At 49.1% G+C, this 23582-nt stretch overlaps 1 long non-coding RNA gene across 1 annotated transcript; it reads left to right on the top strand.

The window, feature by feature from the left end:
• Window positions 1-11952: 11952 nt before the first annotated feature.
• LOC146180338 (uncharacterized) lies at window positions 11953-14953 on the top strand. Its single transcript, XR_014700972.1, has 5 exons — window positions 11953-12065; window positions 12146-12225; window positions 13251-13437; window positions 14070-14180; window positions 14885-14953. It is a non-coding gene; the product is annotated as an uncharacterized LOC146180338 (long non-coding RNA).
• Window positions 14954-23582: the final 8629 nt, after the last annotated feature.

Raw genomic sequence — 23582 nt, 5'->3', positions numbered from 1 at the left:
CGCGGGACAGACAGTCAGCATCACTGTTTCTTGCCGGACTTGTGCACGATAGTGACATTGTTGCTACCGAAGGCTCCATCGAGCAAGCCGACCCGATGGATCTTTCAGGTTTGCCAGCAGGTTGACACGAAAAGGACGACCGTACAAGTACGGACGAAATTTCATGACTGCCCACACAACAGCGAGGTACTCCTTTTCCGTGGTTGAATTGTTAACTTCAGAACGGGACAAAGTGCAACGGGCGTAAGCATTGACGCGTTCTGCACCGTCCTGCCACTGAACAAGGACCGCGCCGAGGCCAACGTTACTGGCATCCGTTTGCAGTTCCGTGCTGGCCTCTTCGTCAAAGTGGCCAAGTATAGGCGTACATTGGAGACGGGATTTGAGTTCCGTGAAGGCGTTTTCCTGGTTGGGGCCCCAAACGAACGGTTCGACGTCTTTTGTCAGGCGGGTCAGACGCTCAGCGATCTTAGAGAAATTGTGAACAAAGCGACGATAGTACGCGCAGAGGCCGAAGAAATCGACGCAAGCTTCGTTTATCTTCAGGTTTGGGGAATGAAGCGACAGCGGCCGTCTTTTCCGGGTCTCGGCTAATTCCTCGAGCGCTGACAATGTGGCCGAGAAATTTCAGCTCATTAAAAGCAAAGTGGCGTTTTTCGGGGTTTAGAGAGAAACAGGCAGATCGAATGGCCTCCAAAATAGCGCGCAAACGTTTCAGGTGCTCGTCGAACATGTCCGAGAAAATTACAACGTTGTCGAGATATACGAGGCATGACTGCCACTTCAGGCCAGAGAGTACGGTGTCCATCATTCGTTGAAATGTGGCAGAGGCCGAACACGGACCAAACGGGAGCACTTTAAACCCATACAAACGGTCCGGCGTAATAAAAGCGGTCTTCTCACGGTCTCGCTCGTCAACCTCTATTTGCCAATATCCACTGCGGAGGTCAAGTGACGAAAAGTGGCATGGCGAAGGCGATCGAGGGAGTCGTCTATGCGCGGCAGAGGGTAGACATCCTTTTTTTGTGACGTTGTTGAAGCGTCTATAATCCCCGCAGAACCTCAAGGTTCCATCCTTCTTCGCGACGAGGACAACAGGCGAAGCCCAGGGGATTGTCGACAGTTGGATAATGTCGTCCTGGAGCATTTCTGTTACTTGGCGGCGGATGGCGTCACGTTCTTTTGAAGACACTCAGTAAGAACGCTGACAAAGTGGACGATGGTCTTCGGCAACTATAATTTGGTGTTTCATTAGTGGCGTCTGTCGGACCTTGGAGGTTGATGCAAAACAATTGCGGAACGAATTCACAAGATTCTCTATGCAGCGTTTCTAACTGGGCGCGAGGTGTGGGTTCACATCGGTCTGAATGGCTGTAGACATCGCATTGTCGAGGTCTGACGTGTTGAATAAAGCATAGTGGCCTGTACTTCTTCAAAATAAGCGACCGTCGTGTTCGCCGTCAAATGTTGTGGTTCACACGTGAAGTTTGTCACTAACACTTCCGCTTGTCCACGGACAAGTTCGACAAGGCCCCGAGCTACACAAAGTTGTCGAGTGAAAAGCAGTGACACGTTAGCTTCGGCAATGCCAAGCGTGTGGGTGCTGTTATCACATTTGACTGTGACGAACTTGCTCGCCCGCGGAGGAATTGTTATGTGGTGATCAGAGACGCGCAACATCGTGTACAAGAGGTCCGTGTTGCTATCAACGGCTCGCTTGGCTGAAAACAATACCATGAGCTGCTCCCGAAGGTCTATAATAGCACCATACTCTTAAAGAAAATCCATGCCTAGAATCAGATCTTTGCAGCAGTCTTGCAATACGGCAAAGGTGCCAGTGAAAGTAAAACTGCAGACCTCTATGCGGCAAGTGCACATGCCAATCGGTGTCATCTCATGGCCACCGGCAGTGCGCATCATTCGCCCAGACCAAGGCGTCAGAACTTTATGGAGTGCCGTGGCTAGCTGGCTGCTCATGACGGAAAAATCGGCGCCGATATCCACAACTGCGGTCACGTCCCAACTTTCGGCGGTTACAAAAATTTCCCCGGAAACAATGCGTTCGCAGCACGTCCGTACAATCGTCGGATCGGGTCGTCGCCGCTCGGGCCGTCGTGTCAAATCGTCGGGTGGAGGCTGTTTAACCTGAGACGTAGCGGCGGCCTCACCCCCGGACGTCGCCGTGTTTAGTTTTCCCGGTGAGGGGACGTGCCTCTGAATTGCCCAGAGGATGAGTATCGCCTGGGTGACGCAAAACGCCTCGGGGATGACGATCGCGACTGCTGTTGCGGTGACGTCGGGTGCATCTCGTTAGCAGCCAGGTATTCCTCAATCTGCTGTGGTCTTTCGCCAAAGCGGGAGTGATGTTTAGCTGTCTTTGGCGGTGAAGGAGCAGTAGACGATGATCTGATGATGGTCAGGAGGAGATATATATTTACAGAAGCAATATAGGCAAAGTTACAGCAACAAGTCACACAGACAACTGTAACCTAAAAGAAAATGAAGACTCTCACACAGAGAAGTCACTTTACAGGCCCTTACTTTCCTACCGAGCGTTTCGGTTAAAGCCTAGGGGGTGTAAATACGTGCTAAGCACGGAACCTCAATCTTGACTATCGAACATTGTCCGAGGACCGCTTTTTGATACCAGACATCTACAAAGACCCAAGGGCGGTCACCTTAGGTGATCCGCCCCGAAAATGAAGCAGCCAATCAAATTATTTAAAACATGCCACATCCCCCGTGGGTTAGGAATAATCTTGGACCCAGGTCCTTAATTACGCCAAAAAATACAACATTCAAAACACACACTCTCTCCACTCGCTGGTCCCCAAACCCTCAAACACGGCGCCTGTCCTTGCCTCCCCTCCTCAGCGTGTTTGCGACGCGACCTTGCAGCTGGCGCCTTTGTAAAAGAAACGCCGCGGGGGATCTGGAGACTAGGCCACCCCGCCGTCCCGTTCAAGGAAAGGGGAAAAGGGGGGGGGGGCAGCACCTTCCCAGAGAACTGTAGCGTCGCCGTTGCTCGCACCTGATGAGCCGCTGCGTGGGGACTATGTGCCGCGACCATTGTCGCCTTCTACAGGGCGTTTAGTGAGCGCTTGGGGCAGTGCAAAACGGCTTCATTATCGGGGTCTCTCTGCCCCGATGTTTCGCGACACAGCGGGAGATCGCTGGGCTGATTGCCTACTTGGGAGGGCCAAGGGCCGCGCCTATTATCGCCTTCTGCAGGACAGTCAGTGAGCGCTTGTGGCAGTGCAAAAAGCTTCATTAACGGCGTCTCGCTGCACCCATGCTTGGCGCCACGGCGGGACATCGCTGGACGAGCCGGCCGTAAAGTGGTTCGCAGAAGCGTGCCGCTGTTGTTCCCGGCTGATAATTGGATGGTGTCTGCCGTTCGCTTCTTGGTGACTCCTCGGGGCGAAGGGACGAAACAAACCAAGCCTCGCGCGCGCCCGCGCCCAAGAAGAGGGGAGAAAAGGAGAAACATAAACGCTGGCTATTTGGCCTCGACGCGCGGGGGTTCGACCGCCAGCTTGACTCCACGCGCGAGTCGCTTTTCAATGCGGCCTTACACGTCCCTCCTAAGAGCGTAAATGAGCTTGGAATCCGGTCATTTCAGCCTAATACAACAAAGGCCGCAACAACCCGCGAAGAAAACGAAACATGTAAGACACTTCGCACGTGAATGGAACGCCAAATGAATCTCGCGACACAAGATGGGTATAACACAAAACAAATCACACATTCGCATCGGCGGACTGGTCAGTGTTCGCAAAAGTCCCGCGCGCGAGCAATTGGATGTCCTCACGCCAAGTTCACGCGCATTCCGCCGTTCACATCACACATTGCACCGGGTACGCGGGAACATTCACGCGTCGCCGAAAGGCCATGGCTCAAGCGCGTGCTTGCTCTAAGCCCCAAGTCACATTGGGGACACGGGTTAACGCGTCGGCGTTACCATTGCTTGACCCTTTCCTGTGGGTCACCGTCACATTGTAGCGCTGTAGGGCCAGTGCCCATCGCGCGAGTTTTGCCCCATGAGGCGTACTAGTAGTGAAATAGGAGAGGGGGTTACAGTCAGACACCACGTTAATTTCTGCCCCGTACATCCAATGATCAAATTTCTTTAGTGCCCAGATAATGGCGAATGCTTCCCGCTCGATCGTAGACCAGCTGGTCTGCGTTGGCGTGAATCGGTGGCTGGCAAACGCTATCGGCCTTTCCCGTCCCTCGTCTCCCATCTGCGCCAAACAAGCCCCCGCTGCAATGTCGGACGCGTCGGTGAACAGCCAATATGGCCTTTTAATGTCGGTCGTGTTCAGCGATGCATCTTCGCACAGAGCTGGCTTGAGCCTGTCGAGCGCGTTTTGCGCTTCCTTTGCTCCACGGAATCGTGTTAGGTACACCTCGCCTCGTCAAAGACGTGAGTGGTGCGGCCACCTCGGCGTATCCTTCCACGAAATCGCGGTAGTAACCACATAAGCCTAGCAGACTCCGTAGCTGTCTCTTTGTTGCGGGGGGCACGAGCCCACGAATGGCCGATATCTTTTCTGGGTCGGGCCCATGGGTTCCTCCTCCCACTATGTGTCCTAGGTACTTAATATGGGCCTTTGCGACCTGACACCCCAGTCGAAAAAGACGACAGAAATTTCTGTAGTACTACAGAAATTTCTATCGCGCTACAGAAATGTTTGATGTTACTACAGATATTTCTGTCGCGACAACAGACCTTTTGTTGTTACGTCGGAACTTTGTGTCGTTACGACAAAGCATTGTGTTGTAACAACAGAACGTTGTGTTGTTACGTCAGAGCGTTTTGTTGTTGCGACAGAACGTTGCGTTGTTACGTCAAAACTTTGTGTTGTCGCAACAGACAACGGAAAGTTTTGACGTAACGACACAACGTTCTGTCTGTTGCGACAACAAAACTTTGTGATGTCGCCGCAGACAACACAGTGTTTTGACGTACCATCACAACGTTCTGTCGCAACAACAAAATGTTCTAACGTAACACAACCTTCTGACGTAATTGTCGCGACAACCCAAGGTATGTAGGTAATAGCGGGGTCAGGTAGCGAGGTTACAAGAAAAATTCTACAATGTGTTCTGCAGTGGCAAGCAATTTTTTTTTCGCGCATTTAGAACCGCCCATATTTTTCTTGTCCCAAATAAAACATTAGGTTTTTCTTTGTTGCGTATCAACATGTTTATTTCAGTTCAAATTAGAAAATTCGTAATAAGACACTGAACAGTGTTACAAACAGTTCCATGTAGAGGCTAATTTTTTACTAGCCGTATTTTTTTTTCTGCGCGACCTCTCTGCCCTCAGCCGCCTTCGAACAACCTTAAAATCAACTCATTGTGCCAAAACAGAGCGCGCCTTGAGTGTCTATCTGCTGCCGTGCATGCATACCGCTAATTGCGCCATTCGCGCGCACATCAAGTAGCATCACGGGCGATTGCCGGCGCAGTCGCGACCGCAACACTCATGTTTCGTTCCATGCAGGGATTAGCTTCTCGATGAGTGCGAATAAGTTTCACAGGAACAATCGCAAAGCTACTTCTGTTTTATCTCAATCCTTAAGACAACCGGATGAATAAATCTTTCTCACCTGTGAAATCTGCTTCCAAATTTGTAGCGATCTCTTCAAATGATCTATCCTTGTTCTCACGTCGATGATAAATTCCATCCTTTATGCACAACAAAAGATTTGACTCTCGTGGAGCAACCTGATATCACACGTTCTTGGCCAAAAACGAGGACGGCATATGCTTGCACAAGTAACTTCCCCGCACGTCTCCAGCACTCGCGCGCAGTCCTTGTTGGCTCGCGCCCAGCTCGGCGGGACCGACGCTACGGACATGGCAGATGCACGGGAAGTCTCAGGGAAAAATGGGGCTTTCTGTATATTTTAGTGCGGTAGAAGGACACGCTAATTTCAGTACGATAATGGTACGGCGTTTGAAGGGAATTGATTTTCCACTGTAGCCTGCCCACCTACACGCATTAGCTCGCTACAAGGCACCCATTCCTCCGCGGTGGACAACGGGACGAAGAGACAAGTTTTGCAAACTACGTTTGGGAGTGCTTGCAGGCAAACCGCTTCTCTGGAGGATCGGATTCGGGAACTGGCCAGCAACCGGTTTCCGCCCCTCTCACGCGCACGCCTCCCCCCACTTCCCCTTCCGACCAGATGGCTGGATAGATCTCTTCGCTGCTAGGAGAGAGGGTGGGTCTTCGCTCCGGCTGAGTGTTCCTTGTATGCGGCAGCCTGTGTGGCGTTTGTGGCGGTGCTGTGCCGCCATTTGATACCTATCCGTATTGGCAAGCTTTGATAAGTTGAGACAATGGGCGGCGGGCATCATGCTATTGTACACTTTCCACGTGACTGACTGATTTTATACCATTATAACCTGCCCTGTCCTTTCTTTCGTATGTCCCTTCTTTTATTTCCGATCCCTGTCTTCTCGTTGTCCTTTCTATTCCTTACCGCAGCTCGGGTGCCGCTGCATTTGATGGCAGATACCGTGGCTGGCAAAAGTCGATTTGTTTTTGTACTATTTAATAGTTAACTACGGCCTCGCGACAGGTAGTGCGTGTGATGGTTACATGCGGGGCTGTGGAAACGTTGAACCGCTTGCTCCTTCACCTTACCGTGTTCGTCGAACCACGCTGATGTTACAATTATGACATTTTCGGTCGAATTTACTGTCTGGACCCTTCTCTGTCTGTTTTGACTTAAAATGATTCGATATTGCATCTTTATATCGGTTCAGAGCCTCAGATTTGATTGGACTTCGCGACTGCGCTGTCAGACACTTTCTTTATGGCCAAATAATAAAACGATGTATTGATACGAAGAAGTCAATTAGGATTAAGGTGTAATGCATGATCGTCGAAGATTTTAGCACTCGGCGAAAGCGAACCGTGATCGATAGGGCAGCAGAAACGGCACTAAATTTGACTAACATCATCATCCGTCACGCAACGAGACGCTGCCGGTTGAGGCAGCAGACCTCGGCATTCTGAATGAAAAAATTAAACTACTCGCTACGAGAAACAACCAGCATGCAAGAGACAAGAAAGCATGCAAGGAAGATAGACCACCCAGAGGCAGCACCTAGCACCACATATCTCGTAACGAAATTACATCCCTAAACAGCACGAAGCACAAACTACACTACGGATTCGTATTAAATTAGCGTTAAGTGCAAGTACGCGATGCATTTCACCCTTGCCCACACGGCGTGAAAATGAAACACTCAATAGAGCAGGGAGGGTGTCTTAATCGCTTTATCTCTATCTGCGAGTCATCCCTAACTCTCATACGCGCTCACGTCCAAAGGCCATTTGCGACATTTGCGAACAATGCTAGGCGAACTCATATAAGCGCGCGTTTAGCCTCTTGTGTCAGAAACCGTTCGGCGGCACAGCTCAATGGATCCACGAACCATCAACTCAAGGACCACAACTGCATGCAGTACACATGACGCGTTGGCTGTGTGCGCACCCATCGCTGTACCCCTCGCGCGTTTACAATATTTGCTTAGAAGAGGCAGCTCAAATAGGAAAAAAAAAAAAAAATAGCCACCGGCATTCCAAGCCACGTTTACTGCTGGCAGGGAGGTACGAGACAGGACTGCAAGACAGCAAGGCGACACGCTCGTCTGCGCGGCACTCTGAAGAAAATAAGGACCTTTTAAGCGGTGCATCAAAGTAAAAAAAGAAAAAAAAGTCAGCTTGTTCAAACGAAGCAATCAGGAGAAGACCCAAAATGCGCTGACTAAAACCTGGTCGCTTAGTCCGCATAGAGCAAAATTTGAAGGATAAAAGCTGGCTGAAAAGAGCAAAAAAGGAGAAAAACTTTAAAAGGAGCCAAATGGCCAAAAGCCTGTACAGACACGGTGATCAATGGCACAAGATACCCGCCGATATGACACTCCGGGCCTGCTCAAAACGAGCGTCGACGGCGGCACTAAGCAAAAGACGCTGCCGGCCGAGTGAAGGCTGGGGAACGTGACAAACGAGGTAGGGACATGGAAGGGGACTGATGGCCCCAGAAAGGAAAGGAAAAGGATAGTTGCGGGGCGGCAGGCAAAGCTGTTTTCTGCTGTGTATTTTCTTTACCTGGGCACCCCCACAAAGGTGAGTGGGGTTAAACGACAAGAAGCGTTACTGGTAAAGTGGGCAGTAGAAAAACTGGCCGGAGCTCGAGCGAACTAGGCTGAAGATAAAAAAAAAAGCGAAATAAAGATGGAAGAAGAGAAAAGGGGAGTTATAACTAAGGCATGGAAGAAATCAAATTTCCAGATATATAAAATCGCTGTGAGCAAGGTTGATGAAATGGTCGCTACACTATGTAGAAGTTCTGCTGTGCCTTCATCATGGTCGCCCTGAGAATGAATCTTTAGATACGCGTAGCCCATGCGAAAATAAATGTTGTTGAACAAACGATCGCCCAACAAGGTCAAGGCAAGGTGTGTTGAAAATTCAGCCTCAGGCAATAACTTGACTTATTGCTTTTCTCGGGTACCCTTAGGCGAAATAGATCGTTCACGTGCCTCCTAATACAGCTCCCCCATTATAAGATTGCCATAGCTTACAGTTATGCTGTTGATCACATTCAGGCCACAGTCAGTCAAAGGGCTCTGATGTGTCGGGGGCAGTGGTCTAGCGGAATTTGATATAAATTTGCCTTCCTGTAAAGACCTTTGTGACAGTCCTGCCCCAGGAAGAGAATTATCACTCCGGTTTGTTGTTTGATTGAGTCATTGGCATAGCCCACAAAAGTAGGAATGGTGCGGCTTCCGAAGTACTGCAGAATCGATTGTTGCAAAAAAGAGGGTTTTAAAGAATATACATGACGGCGGAAAAAACAGACTGTAAAAGAATTATGAACTTCTTAACAAAAAAGTAAATTACAAAATACAGAATACAAACGCTTTCTTGACGCACTTCACTCGAAAGGATCGCAGTTTCACAACACTTCACTGGCGCAGTGCACACTTTCAACTAGTTATTAAGGTCACACTATCGCCACTGCAGACGCTACGCGCGAACGTTCAAAAACACCACACTCTAAAAAAAAAAAGAAAAAAAAAACACCTAAACGGCGCCGGGTACAGAGGGAGGGAGTCCGATTCCTCTGGACGCGCACATGCTCACGGCTGGCGGATGGCCTCAGACGAACGTCGCTATCGAGATCTAATGTCGAGATAACCGATGCGCGTGATAAAAGGATGGCTGCTACTAGGCGGGAACTAGCGCCGAAATTAAATAAGACGGACGCTAACTCATAGTCTTAACGAATTTCTATTCGGTCTCAGTCACTAGAAATAATAACGCGATAGCATTTGTTTTCCACATTCCCAGTCGTCAATTTAAACTTCGGTGGATTTAATTGCAGCATGACCTGCAGGGGGATCTCCTAAGCACAGCAATACTGAGACCCTTTTTGACAATTTAAGAGTTAGCAGAAAGAAAGAAAGAAAGAAAGAAAGAAAGAAAGGAAGAAAGAAAGAAAGAAAGAAAGAAAGAAAGAAAGAAAGAAAGAAAGAAAGAAAGAAAGAAAGAAAGAAAGAAAGAAAGAAAGAAAGGAAGAAAGAAGGAAAGAGAAATAAAAAGCCTCTTCCTTTTTTATTTCAATGAGGTATAAAGCTTATAATATTGCATACTAGCATCTTGTAGGTACTGCGGAGGCAGGATAAAGTAGGCGGTAAAAATTCGATTTTCTTGAATTTACAGATGGAACGATTCGCTTCCTTAAGATTAGCAAGTAAAAATCATTACGCTGGAAATCACTAAGAGTCCTGGCAGGCTGTGGTGGTCAATGACCTCCTGTCGTTAAAGGTCAGCACTAAATCATTGCGGACTTGATCGGTACAGAAGCCGATGCATACGCCTTCTCTTCTATGCACACTCCCCAAGGCTAATTCCCTCACTGTAGACCATAGGTAAATGATGCAAAGATCGATATTTGTAACCGTTGAGGCTGTTTTCATCCCGGCGTTGTGTAGACATAATTTCGTCCATGTTGTTGAATGACCTTCTTGAGCACTGCGATGAGTTTCGGTGAGCAGGGTTTTTCCTTTATTTTTCCCGCATGTTGAATTCTGCTGGGACTCCTTTTGGGAATCGTTCTGAGCTCCCGTGAATGTAGGTTCCAACCACCTTGAATCATAAGCGGGTGTTTTCTACAGTTCATCTTGCTCTCTTGTGAAATTCGTTTGCCTCTACATCACGATGTTGTACGCTGAATTCGAAGTGTTTGATATTGTTAAAAAAGCACACTACGAAGTTTTACCTCAAAATCTTTGTCAAAGAAAACGACCCGGCCTCTTTTACCAAAATGATAAATTGAATAAACTTCTCGCATAACAATATCGATTGAAGCGTCGGTACGTTGGAAGTAAGAGTCCATATAGAATGGTGATTAGCAGCTTTCGGCAGTTATGAGTAGAAAGTGTACATCACGAACAGTGAGAAAAATGTTGAAGACGAGTGTGCGCTAGCACCACAGGCGATAACATAACGTTTGCGTACAAGTGCTGCAAAGGCGTGGCTGATTTTTATTTATATCTGAGCTGTGCACCTGTCATTCCGAAGGTTTAGTGACGCCCCTTCACCGCAATACCAGCGGCAGAATTTACAAGCTCCTGATAGTAGATACGTGCTGCCCAAAAAGTGAAACTGGCCTCATAATCGTGTGACGGAGGCCGCTGCTAAACACGAGAAAAAACGTGACAGTGCAGCATGTAGTTACCTGTGCTGCTTCGCGTACATAAGGACGCCGCATCGAATTTGGTGTTTACAATTGCATTATGCCCCTGCTCTTCAGCGGCTGTGTGTATGTGGATGTTACGCGAACAAAAATGAACCCTCGTCTGGAAAAAGGCAGAATTCCCTGAAATGCACGCGCAGTAAAATTGACAGTAGTTAGAAAAATCAGGTGATTAAATAAAGGTATCGAGCGAGTCAAGCGAAATTACCGCAGGAATTCGTGCTTTATAAAAGGATGGCTGAGCATGCACGGCTCAATGATTTAAGGCAACACAGGTGTATGTTACCGACAAACATCAATTTTTACTTTCTCATTTTGCTTGCCTAACTATTTCCAACTGCCTAAAATATGTTGATTTGTTTACTTGGCGATGCATCATGATTGCAATAGTAAAAAGAAGCACAATTAAGACCTTCCAAATAGAGCTCATTCACGATGTGATATTTAAAGACCCCGATAAAAGTGAATTGCGCATTCAGAAGCGAAGCTTGGCCTTTTTCACAATTCTTTCGTGCTCCTTACGATAATTAAAGTACAACAATTTTAACTCCATTCACTCCGGAAGGAAATATTCTCGAATGTTTCACAGTTCACCAGCGCTAGCTAAGTGTGTATGGGCCGCCAGTAGAGCCGCCGCCGCCGCTCTCGAATCCGACCATGAGAGAGCCTGTTGCGCCCGTGCCCGGCTCCCATTGTCACAAGCCCGGGGGAGGCTTCCCTGTCTTCTTCTGTTGCTGGGAATGCAAGGCGGCCATTTCCCTTCCACCCTTCATAGCTCTCTCTCCCTCTCCACGAAAAACCAGTTGGCCGAGATGGATGCCTGGTTGGCGGCAGCGGGACGCGAGCGACCATCTGCATTCTCTTCTTTCTCCTCCCCTCTTCCTTCTCCCACTATCCGCACGCTTACAGTGTCGGTGTCGTTTCCGCCGGCAGTCCACAGCCCCCCCCCCCCCCCTCCCTTCCTTTTTTGTTTCTTTCTCCACTTCCTCCTCGTCCACTCAAGTTAGCAAGATGCCGCGTTGTTCGTCCCGCGGATCACGTCATTGGTGCCCGTGCAGTCGTCTTTCTCCTTCGGTGACTTTATGCTGATCTGCGACGTTTCTGTTCGTGGTCATTTAACACGAGAACGAGCACAAGTGCTATATCATCTGAGAAGACAAAGTGCGAAAGTCCTCACCGCGGGACATTGGAAACTTCGACAGAACGATGTTGAAGATTTTGGGAAGGCGAAGAAAATCCGCGCGGCGCCCACCACATTGCACATATATTTTGATATTACAGGTAAGCGTCTCTTTGCTGCGATGTGTTTTGAATTGTATTCTGAAGCGTGAAATGAATCGTAACGCTGCACTTAACCGCAGACGAAGAAATGGAGGGATGGAGCAGAGAGCTTAGCAGGCTGAACCGGAAACGCCATGACGAGCGTGATGCGCGGAAGAAGGTACGTAATGTGATGTTTGTCTTTCTTTTCTACTTTTAGTAGCTACGATAACGGATGAAGTTTCTAAACCCTCACTCTTACCCTAAGCAACCAGCTTGATCTTGAGCACTGCCTCTAGCCTCCTAGCATGAAAAGCACAAAGGCGCCAGACTACAGTTCGCGAGCAGCAGCCAAGTACGGGCGTTATTAGTCTTGCCTGGAGAACTCGAGCTGTGCTATGTGTCGCAAAATATTGTCGCCAACCTTTCAGATCTTCAATGATAACGCCTTGTAGAGCACGGATCGATTCTGTATTTTTGTTCATGCTTATCGCGAAACGCGCTTGTTTGGCTGAGCTACATGTACGCGAAAACTCACGCGAACGCGACGACGACACACATCGCGCGAAGCCTTCGCGCGAACAGAAATGCATGTGTCGATTGGCTCGTCACTCCGACCTGCCGAAATAGAAAATTTTGCTCCTTCCTCGCAATCGCATGCACAATCAGCTAACAGCATGAACGCAAAGCATACGTTACTGCCGTTCTATTCGCACGCGCTCTCTCTCTCTCTCTCTCTCATTTTTTTTTTTGCAGTGTTGCATCGTGATTGTGCATTTCCGCGTAAATTTCTCGCTTTGTACGAATAATGGTGAATGGGCAAGGATTCTACGAATGTATAATCGCAACAAAAAAAAATAAATAAAAGGTCAAGTTAGTATACTCTTATAGCGCAAGTGTAAATCCATTTTATGGCATGCTATCGCAAAACACTTCAATTCTTGCAATTGTGACTTGCATATGCTAATAGTTTGCGGTGTACTATACCAGTAACACAGAGCGTCGTCGCCGTTTCGCGTTTCCGTTGATTCACGATTGAAGTATATTCTAAGTAACTTGCACTTGGTTGCTTCAAACTTTATCCAGTCAAGTGCTTTTGTCTTTTCAACAACTATAACAAAATATGTGCTTCTTTTGAATGATGCATAGTCTTATTTATTTAAAGAATCAGCCACATCAATTACATTTACCTTCGTGTTTTTACAGGTCCACCTTGGCCATGGAAATTGTATGAACAAATTCAGTCTCCGATCGGATTCCGACTTCTGCAAGCTGATGTCCGTTTACCTCGGGGGGACTGAAGTAAAAGGAGCGTGACAGGAAGCCTTCGTAGCAGAGCCATCTCAAGAGTGTTCCCTCCACCTTACCCTTTTGGAGTGGCATCAGTTGTCAGGTAAACGAAAACATCTTTCCATGAACTGCAGAAGAGATTTCATTTGGTTTTGTGGTGGCTGTATACAATATAATTGTAATTGTATTGTTTTTGGTATTTCAGAAACTGAAGCTGGTGATGGTTTAACTGTGGCTATCAACAAGCTGCTAACCATGCTGCTTAAGGAGCATGGCTGCTGTTTGAAATACAGTGCAGGGGAAGGCTGATGAGATCACACAAAACGGTTTTATCATTATCAATGGATGACTGGCTCAATGTGCGTGTTGGTTGTTAGGCACCAACAATTACGCTAGCAGTTTTGAGTCACTTTCATAGCTGAACTTGGCTAGCACGAAAAAATAAGCCATATTTGCTGCAAAATTTAACAACACTAAACAACATGTGTTGCTCGTTTGGAAATGTATACAGCAGTTCCTTGACCATGGTCAGAGCAGTAGTTGTATTTCAGCATGCTAACCCTAGCAATGTTCTATTTTATGCTAAACAGTACTTCAGTAGTAAATCAATGCTTCCAGCTGAGCAATAATTTTCTGGAAAATATGTAAAGTTTTCATCCTAATTGTGATTTTGTCGCTTTTGCAAAATCAAATGAATGATTGAATAGAAAATAATTAATGATTTTATTTGTGCAGACACCTGGCTATTGCTGAAGGAGGTGAGCTGCAGCGAAGAAGATGTGGTCAAGCGCTACAAGATGATGCCGCACTACCTGGCACAGAAATGTCTGCGCCTTTTTCTCTAGGGTAAGATTTATAGTGTATTCCTTCCGGTGGGTGACAGAGTAATGTATGCACAGGATTTTTTTTTTTTTTTGCAGCGGAGTTATTCTTGCTTTCAAGGTGTAGCTAATCAGCGGGTGTCACAGGTTGCTCAGTTCTCTAACATAAAAGCTTATAAGCTTATAGTAGGCAATAAAAGCTATTGCAATTTCAGGAGATTTTTCTAGCAGAGAAAGATTTGCATGGGCCGCAGTTATAAGGGCATTACATACTGGCTGTCCTGAGGATATCTGTGTGCAGTAATGGTTAGACTAAACACGTATAATCTTTCAGTCGTTTTCAATGAGCCTTGTTAAACTCTTTAAACATTTATTTATTGCTCGATATGAAGGCTTACTACTTTGGCATTCTACCACTTACGTTAGAGTTGTGGGCTTTATGTAGGAGAGACGGGCTATGATTTGATAAAATGGTAATACAAAAATGGCCTTGTGCTGTCCATTTCCGGTCCACATAATGAGCACAATGAGGTTTAAAATATTCTTGTGCCTGTCACTACAACATTCTCCATTGCCAATGTCTATGGAAAACCACAAAATAATTCTTTCATTTTTCAGTTACCTTCAAAATAACCAGCATCAGTTTTTCTTCATTGAAACCACTTTTTTTGTTTAAAAATGCATTTTAAAATGGTGTTTAATTGAAATCTGCATCTTTTTGTCATGCAGGTGTTCCCGTTCAAGCGCCTTTTGGAAATACAGCTTTATGGATTCCAAATAAAGGCGGCTTCTCACAGGTGTTGTTTCGCATGTCTTCGGCATGCTTGCACACTTTTTTTGTGCAGAGCTGCTAGGCCTGCAAAATAGCCCAATTAATGACTATGATCCCATGAGACTAATTTTTCCCACTTGGCTGTGGTTGCATTTTGCACGTGTGAATATTCTCACAATAGGAGAGAAGAAAGTCACAACAGTATGTGAAATGAACATGCGCCCTCGGACTACAGAACATCAGAGTACGGAATGTCAGATTGCGGGAAATCAGAATGCATGCCGTCACAGTATAGAACAACAGACTACAAAACGTCAAAATACAGAACTACAGACAATGAACGTCACAATATAGAACTACAAACAATGAACGTCACAATATAGAGCTGCAGACAGTGAACGTCACAATACAGAACTACAGACAATGAACGTCACAATACTAAACTACAAACAACGAACGTCAGACAACAGGTCAAAAATACGACAGGACTACAGACCATCAGAAATTTTCTGTTGTTTTTTTCGACTGGGACTTTTCCCGGCTCACTTTAAGCTTGGCGTCGCGCAACAAATCAAAAATTATTTCTGTGCCGCAAGTGTTCAGTCCACGAGGAAGAGAAAATGGCCGTGTCATCGAGGTATGCGGCCGCATAAGCATGATGTTTCGAGAGGAGGGTGTTCATTATCCGCTGAAAGGTGGCCGCGGCGTTCTTTAGCCCGAACGGCATGACGCGCCAAGCATATTGTCCCTCGTGAGTTACGAAGGCGGTCAGATGTTGGCTCTCCGGAGCTACCGGCACCTGCCAGTATACGCGTCGCAACTCGATAAGAGTGATATACCTAGCGCGGCCCACCCTCATGATGAGCTCTTTAGGGGGTGACACTGGAAAGGCATCCGTGCGCGTCGCTGCGTTTAAAGCGCGATAGTCAACACACATGCGCACCGATCCATCCTTCTTACCCACGCATACAACGGGATGGACGCACTCGCTTTCCACCGGATATACCAGCCCGAGGTCTAGCAACTCGTTTACCTGGCGGCTCACCTCACTCCTTAATAACTCCGGCACGCGATATGGGAAAGTGCGTTTGAGCTGGTGGCCTTCGTGCATCTCTATCTTATGTGCCCCAACTCGTGCGACTCCCGGCGTTTCGCTGAATAAATCAGCGTAAGCGGCAAACACCTCCGAGACCTCGAGGCGGTCCTGAGTAGGTAGGTGCGCGAGTTTCTCCGCATCTATCAGACAACCACCACATCTCTCAGGCACAGACCGAGGGGTGTACTCGATTTCACCAAACTCCTCGTCTTCCTCGAAAACTACTCCGACATGGCTGACACGTGCGTAGTAGGGTCGCAGCCTGTTCGCATGCACTATCGCTGTAGCCTTTTTTCCCTTGTCGATTCTGTACGAGTTCTGCCTCTCTTGCGCGGTTACGACGAATGGACCGAGCCATTTGGGGGCCATTTTACTGCCAGGGTCTGTGTCAAAGAGCAATACCTGGTCTCCGACGACAAACGTCTTGCTCCGTGCGCGCCTGTTATACGCCTGCGCGTAACTTCCCTGACTTGCGCTCACCATCAAACCCGCTGCTTCTGCTGCTACTTCTAGCTGCTCGCGTAGCTGTCGCAAATACCTCGCGGGTTCTTCCCTGAGTGTGTTCGGGAGGGGTTGCTGGCCTGCCCATGTTCGCTGCAGAATTGCTAGCGGTCGGATAGGGTTTCTACTGAATAAGAGCCGGAACGGCGCCACGCCTGTAGTGTCATGGGGGACTTCCCTGTACGCCTAGAGAACGAACGGGACCAGTCTATCCCAGTTCCTGGGATCTTTCTCAATAACATGGAACAACATGTTCTTCAAAACGCGGTTCCACCTTCGCACTGTCCCGTTGCTCTCCAGATGCTCAAAAGTCGAAAAACGCGGAGCGCATCCGTCTTGCTAACATCTCACACGTCAGCTGCGCCGTGAAGTTCGTTCCCTGATCTGAACAGACTACCTCAGGTATGCCTGTGCGGCTGAAAATCGTACGCAAGGCGTCGCATGTTGCCCTAGTGGTTAGGGATCGCAAACAGACTACCTCCGTCCACCGCGTGCACAAGTCAACGAGGCAGAGAGCGTACCTATGACCCCTGCTCTACGGAACATCGATCGGCCCGATTATATCGACATTTACGACCTGAAACGGATGGTCGGGTTTGGTGAGAGGTGTGATGGGAACCCTATCTTTAATTCGCCTGTCTGAGCGGACTTGACTGCCGTGACATGTCCTGCAGTGTCGCGTTACGTCCCTTTCTAAGCCTGGCCAGAAAAAGCTGTACTTAATTCTGGTCTTCGTTTTCCGTGGCCCCAAATGGCCTCCACAAAGGGACTCATGCGCAAGGCAGAGTACCTCTTCACGCCTGCTAAGGGGGAGCACAAGCTGCTTCACTTTGCTACCGGCAATCGAGTCCCAGTGATACAACAAGCCGTATGAAACAAACATGCCTGCCTTCCCTGCCTTTGCGTCAGCCCACGCTTTATTTAAGGTTTCGTCTGATACTTGGTCGGATCTGCATACCTGACGCTGTTTTAGGGCTGCGTCCGCGTCATCCTGGATCGAGATTACATCTTCCTTCTCGCTTTCTTCCAGATCTACTTCACAGGGTTGTTCTGTCGCCACACCCTGCTCACCACTCATTAGTTTGTCTGCCTCAGGCCCCGCCGCTTGCTCCTCGTGTGATGTAGAGCTCAGCTTTGCGCTCTGCTCCGCCATGGTGACAGACGCGTTAACTGCTTCAGACAGAGGGCAGGCCTTATTCATAACAAGTGCCTCGTAACGACTGTGTATCTCAGAAAGCAGTTCCCAATCCTCCCTGGAGAGCAAACAATCCACTCCCTCCGCCAGCTTATCAGAAAGCGCGCATACAATGTCTACTGCCTCGGGCTCTGCTATGTGTGCGGTGGGCCGCCTGATTCTTACCGCAAGAGTGACCAGTTTTGCGTTAACCGTCTCCCCAAAAGCCGAAACTAGCTTTATCGAGCCGGATGGCTCCCGACATATACTTGACACGAGGCCTTCCCTAACCACGGTTATCTCGCTACCGGTATCAATTATAGCTGTCGCCGGTATCCCTGCGCACTCAATCTCCACCTGCTGTAGCTTCGATTTGCGTACCTCGTCGAATGACTGGGGCGTTTTCATCTCTGCTACTAGGGTTGTCTGGGAGGTTACTGACGCCGGTGTTTCGCATGAATCTACGTTGGCTACAGCTACTTTTTGAGCTCGAGCGCGCATCTCCTTCTTCTGCACGTTTTGTGAAGCGCGAGGGTATTCCTTGGCTCGGTGGCCAGATGCGCGGCACTCATAACACTGAATTGGCCGTTTGCTCTCATTGTTCGCCGCTTGCGGGGGTCCCTTCGGTTTTTCCGCATACACAAAAATTTGTTAATTTGTTTCGCTGCGCGCCCCTTGCCCTTAGCCTGTTCGAACGTTTGGAGAACGTCGGATATTTTATCCGGTTTTAGCCACCTCTCCTCCTCACGAAGACGCACATACTCTAAGCCCTCAGGGCTCAATCTACCCTTTATGCGATTTGCGATGATCAATGATACCAGGTCGTCTTTGGTTTCTACGTCCCGTGACCGAAGGTAGTACTGAAAGTACGTCTTAGTGCGCGAGGTGAACTGAGCCCAAGTTTCATCGCGGCGTTTCGTCGCGCGCTCAAAGCGTTCGAGGTATTCTGGGGGGTTAAGCTTCAGCTCCTTTAAAACGGCTGTTTTTACCGACTCGTAGCTGCCACACTCATCGTCCCCGAGGTTAGAGAGAAGGTACTTGACACGCTCAGCTAGTGCTGGCATGATCAAGTGAACGCGGCTTTCGTTTGGCATCTTGTACGTCGTGAAAATTCTCTCGACTTCCTCGAATCATAACGGCACTTCCGCGTCACACGGTAGCTTCAGTCCCTTAAGGACTTTAGCGCATTGGGAGACTGGATCGGGCCCCATTCGACGCTGATCGTCAATGTCTGACCTTACAGACGTCTGCCCGCTTCCCGCTATCGCCATTGCAACCGCTAGATCTAGCCCAAGTTTCTGTAACTCAAGGCGTTCCTGTGAAATAATTTTCAATTTTTCCAGCTCAAAATCTAGTTCCATGCGGCGAATTGCAACCGCATCGGATACCGACATCTCCGCTACTTCAAGTAGCGCTCCTGCTACAGGCTGAGTTGTCGCTTGCTGCGACTGCTCGCTGTCATCTGTTATATCTCCCCCTGTCTCTCTCTCTCGCCTACGCTCGCCATCATGCTCCGTGTTAAAACCATACGCCACTTACACTTGAGCCATAGCCACTTCAACAAAGCGCAAGAAATCCCGATTACCCGTGCTGGTGTCGCCAGTTGGGGCCTCCGTCCCTTGGTGCCGCAGCCTCGTCGGAATCCTTCCCCAGAACGCTGCCTCTGGTTCGGGGCCTGGATCACCGTGCTGCTTCCGGCTGGACGTGCGGGCGCTTGTTGCCTAGTGGGTTCTCAGGGCCTATGTGCTCTGGGTGATGCTCGTTGTCGCTAGTTGCCGAACCCTGTCGTGCTGCGCCAGTGATGTTTAGCTGTCTTCGACAGGCAGTGAGGAAACAGTAGACGATGATCAGATGATGGTCAGGAGGAGATATATATTTACAGAAGCAAAATAGTATACATAGGCAAAGTTACAGCAACAAGTCACACAGACAACTGTAACTTAAAAGAAAATGAAGACTCTCACACAGAGAAGTCACTTTACAGGCCCTTACTTTCCTACCGAGCGTTTAGGTTAAAGCCTAGGGGGTGTAAATACGTGCTAAGCACGGAGCCTCAATCTTGACTATCTAACATGGTCCGAGGACCGCTTTTTGATACCAGACATCAGCAAAGACCCAAGGGCGGTCACCATAGGTGATCCGCCCCGAAAATGACGCAGCCAATCAAATTATTTAAAAACATGCCACAACCCCCGTGGGTTGGGAATAATCTTGGACCCGGGTCCTTAATTACGCCAAAAAAATACAACATTCAAAACACACACTCTCTCCACTCGCTGGTCCCCAAACCCTCTCACACGGCGCCTGTCCTTGCCTCCCCTCCTCAGCGTGTTTGCGACGCGACCTTGCAGCTGGCGCCTTCGTGGAAGAAACGCCGCGGAGGATCTGGAGATTAGGCCACCCCGCCGTCCCGTTCGAGGAAAGGGGGAAAAGGGGGGGGGCAGTACCGTCCCAGAGAACTGTAGCGTCGCCGTTGCTCGCACCCGATGAACCGCTGCGTGGGGACCAATTGCCGCGCCCATTGTCGCCTTCTACAGGGCGTTTAGTGAGCGCTTGGGGCAGGGCAAAACGGCTTCATTATCGGGGTCTCTCTGCCCCGATGTTTCGCGACACAGCGGGAGATCGCTGGGCTGATTGCCTACTTGGGAGGGCCAATGGTCGCGCCTATTGTCGCCTTCTGCAGGACATTTAGTGAGCGCTTGTGGCAGTGCAAAAAGCTTCAATAACGGCGTCTCCCTGCACCCATGCTTGGCGCCACGGCGGGACATCGCTGGACGAGCCGGCCGTAAAATGGTTCGCAGAAGCGTGCCGCTGTTGTTCCCGGCTGATAATTGGATGCGTCTGCCGTTCGCTTCTTGGCGACGCCTCGGGGCGAAGGGACAAAACAAACCAAGCCTCGCGCGCGCCCGCGCCCAAGAAGAGGGGAGAAAAGGAGAAAAAAACGCTGGCTCCTTGGCCTCGAAGCGCGGGGGTTCGACCGCCAGCTCGACTCCACGCGCGAGTCGCTTTTCAATGCGGCCTTACAGTGGGGTCGAGGCGCGTTTGGGGGAAATCCTCTTAAGCCTATTCTCCGGTATGGGCAATTGCGAAGAATATGGCCAGGCTCGCCGCAGTGATAACAGAGCGGCCGTCTGTTGTGTGTGCGCCACAAGGGCCCTTGCTGATGGCGGGACGCTGGTCTTGCCGTGGCTCGACGGGGCGCAGATCTTGTTGCTGCTCAACGGGGCGCAGGTAGCGAGGTGGTAGTCCGGCAACGGGGCGGAATGAACGTGGCTCGGGGGCAGGTCGACGTAGGAGATCACTATACGTCATTATGCATGGCTCTGGTTATGGTGCTGGTGGTGGCTGCACCGCTCGCCGGATTTCATAACGAATGACGTAGCCGGTAGGATAATTCACTGCAGGTGGTCCATTGAATGGAGGTTCTGCAGTTCTTCGCGGACAATGCTCCTCACAAGCTCTCGCAATGCCTCGTCCCTAGCTGCTCGTACGGACGCGCAGTAGCGTATGGCCCCTACGCTTGCCTGACGGCCGTACTGGGTACAGCGTTCCTGCAGTGAACGTTCCATGCTCGTAGCTTCTCTCGCGAAATCTGCGACAGTTCTTGGAGGGTCGCGAACAAGGCCAGCGAACAACTGTTCTTTCACCCCGCGCATGAGGTGCCATACTTTTGTTGCCTCGGGCATGGTAGGGTCGGCCCGATTGAAAAGTCGCGTCATGTCCTCTACAAACATGGCCACGTTCTCATTTGACAGCTGAGACTTCGAACGAATGGCAATCTCTGTGTTTTATTTGCGCGCACTCGAGCTGAATGTTGTGAGCAACTCACGGCGAAAGACGGCCCAGTTGACAAAGTACGCCTCGTGGTTCTCAAACCACGTCTTGGCCGAGTCATGCAGCGCGAAGTACACATTGATTAGCTTCCGCTCGTCGTCCCATTGGTTGAATGCGACCACACGGTCAAAACTGGCCAACCAGTCTTCGACATCCTCGAACCGATCACCGTGGAATGGTGGCGGTGATCGAGGTGAAGGAAGGACATACGGTGGGGCGTTGCTGGAATGCTGACTTGTCTGGCTGCCCGTCGTAGATGTCATGGCTCGCAGCGGGGTTGTCACTGGTTCGAACTCAGGTTGTAGGCCTCGGAGGCGACGGCTCGCTTTGTGGACGGGAGTGGCGTCTGAGCGTCGATAGGCAGCGTCACTAACGTCTTCGGGGGCAACGTACATGGGATCTTATCCTGCACAATCCACCAAATGTCACCAACACACGTAGCAAACAGACGAACAACCGAGCTGCCCTTTTTTAATCAAGCGAAGCTCGAGACAGACGAGAACGACGCTCAGCCACGCGCCAAGGCGCTAGAAGATGGGCGGCGGTGTGGCAGTAAAATATGTCGTGTTGAGACACACGGTAAATTAAAGTCAAAAGGAATGTGAAATGTATGCAGAAAGCGGTTTTTGTTCATGCGGCAAGCGCTGGTAATTTGCACTTTCATTGCGCGAAGAGACGCTAGTTTATGTGGCTCGTGGTACAGTAAATCGAGCCGCATGTCTTACTCGTGTCTTTATTCGATAACAGAGCGGGGAAAAAGCGCAAACTTAAGAGCGCGTGCGCGGGCCAGCCCATTTCCCGGACGGTGAAGGAGCGCTGCTCCAAAAAGCGTGTCGTGTGCAGTGCGCGCAGCCGGCGGGCGAGGATATTCCAGGAGGACAGTGCCGGACTGGAGGAGAGTGTCGCTACTTTCAAACTATCGAGGGGCTTTAGGATGAGCTTGCAGGGCGTAGCATAAGTAAAAATCCTAGAGAGTTAGAGTATACGTCCTCCCCTCCCCCCCCCCCCCATCCTGGCTCAAAAGAACAGGGCGAAAAGAAGCCGCCGCCCAATCTTGACCCACGTTGCGTAGGCGGGCTTGAGCGGTCCCGCTCGCCTCTGCAAAGTGTGTGTGCTTGTGCGCTGAATGTGACGAGCAAAGTGCATCAAGACCACTTTCCGGACTTGACCGTCGTGAAATGTGATGCGTGCAGAACTTCGGGAACTAGGACTTTTCGTGAACGTTTTTCATGCCGTGCAATGACTGCGCGAGAAAAGTGCTTGTGGACAGTGTGTACAGTGTACACACTGTACACAAAGTGTACAGTGTACAGTGGACAGTGTACAGTGTACTAGACAAATTTCTATCGCGCTAAGAAATGTTTGATGTTACTACAGATATTTCTGTCGCGACAACTGAACTTTTGTTGTTACGTCAGAACTTTGTGTCGTTACAAAAAAAACATTGCGTTGTAACAACAGAACGTGGTGTTACGTCAGAGCATTTTGTTCTTGCGACAGAACGTTGTGTTGTTACATCAAAACCTTGTGTTGTCGCAAATGACAACGCAAAGTTCTGACGTAACAACACAACGTTCTGTCACAATTTCAAAATGTTCTAACGTAACACAACCTTCTGACGTAATGGTCGCGACAACCCAAGGTATTTAAGTATGTAGCGACGTCAGGTAGCGAGGTCACAAGAAAAATACTATTATGTGTTCTGTAGTGGCCAGAAATTTTCTTTTTCGCGCGTGTAGAACCGCCCTATTTTTCTTGTCCCAAATAAAACAGTAGGTTTTTTTGTTGCGTATAAACATGTTTATTTCAGTTCAAAATACAAACTTCGTAAAAAGACACTGAACAGTGTTAGAGACAGTTCCATGTAGAGGCTAATTTTTACGAGCTGTATTTTTTTTTTCTGCACGACTACCTCTGTGCCCTCAGTCGCCTTTTAACAACCTTAAAATCAACTCATTGTGCCAAAACAAAGTGCGTCTTGAGTGTCTATCTGCTGCCGTGCATGTATACCGCTAATTGCGCCATTCGCGCGAACGTCAAGTAGCATCAC

This window comes from Amblyomma maculatum, chromosome 9 (genome assembly GCF_055883805.1).
Source record: "Amblyomma maculatum isolate TAMU_Amacu chromosome 9, ASM5588380v1, whole genome shotgun sequence".
Taxonomy (NCBI): domain Eukaryota; kingdom Metazoa; phylum Arthropoda; class Arachnida; order Ixodida; family Ixodidae; genus Amblyomma; species Amblyomma maculatum.
The sequence above is the reverse complement of the archived record's forward strand: the minus strand, read 5'-3'. Positions and strand labels throughout refer to the sequence as shown.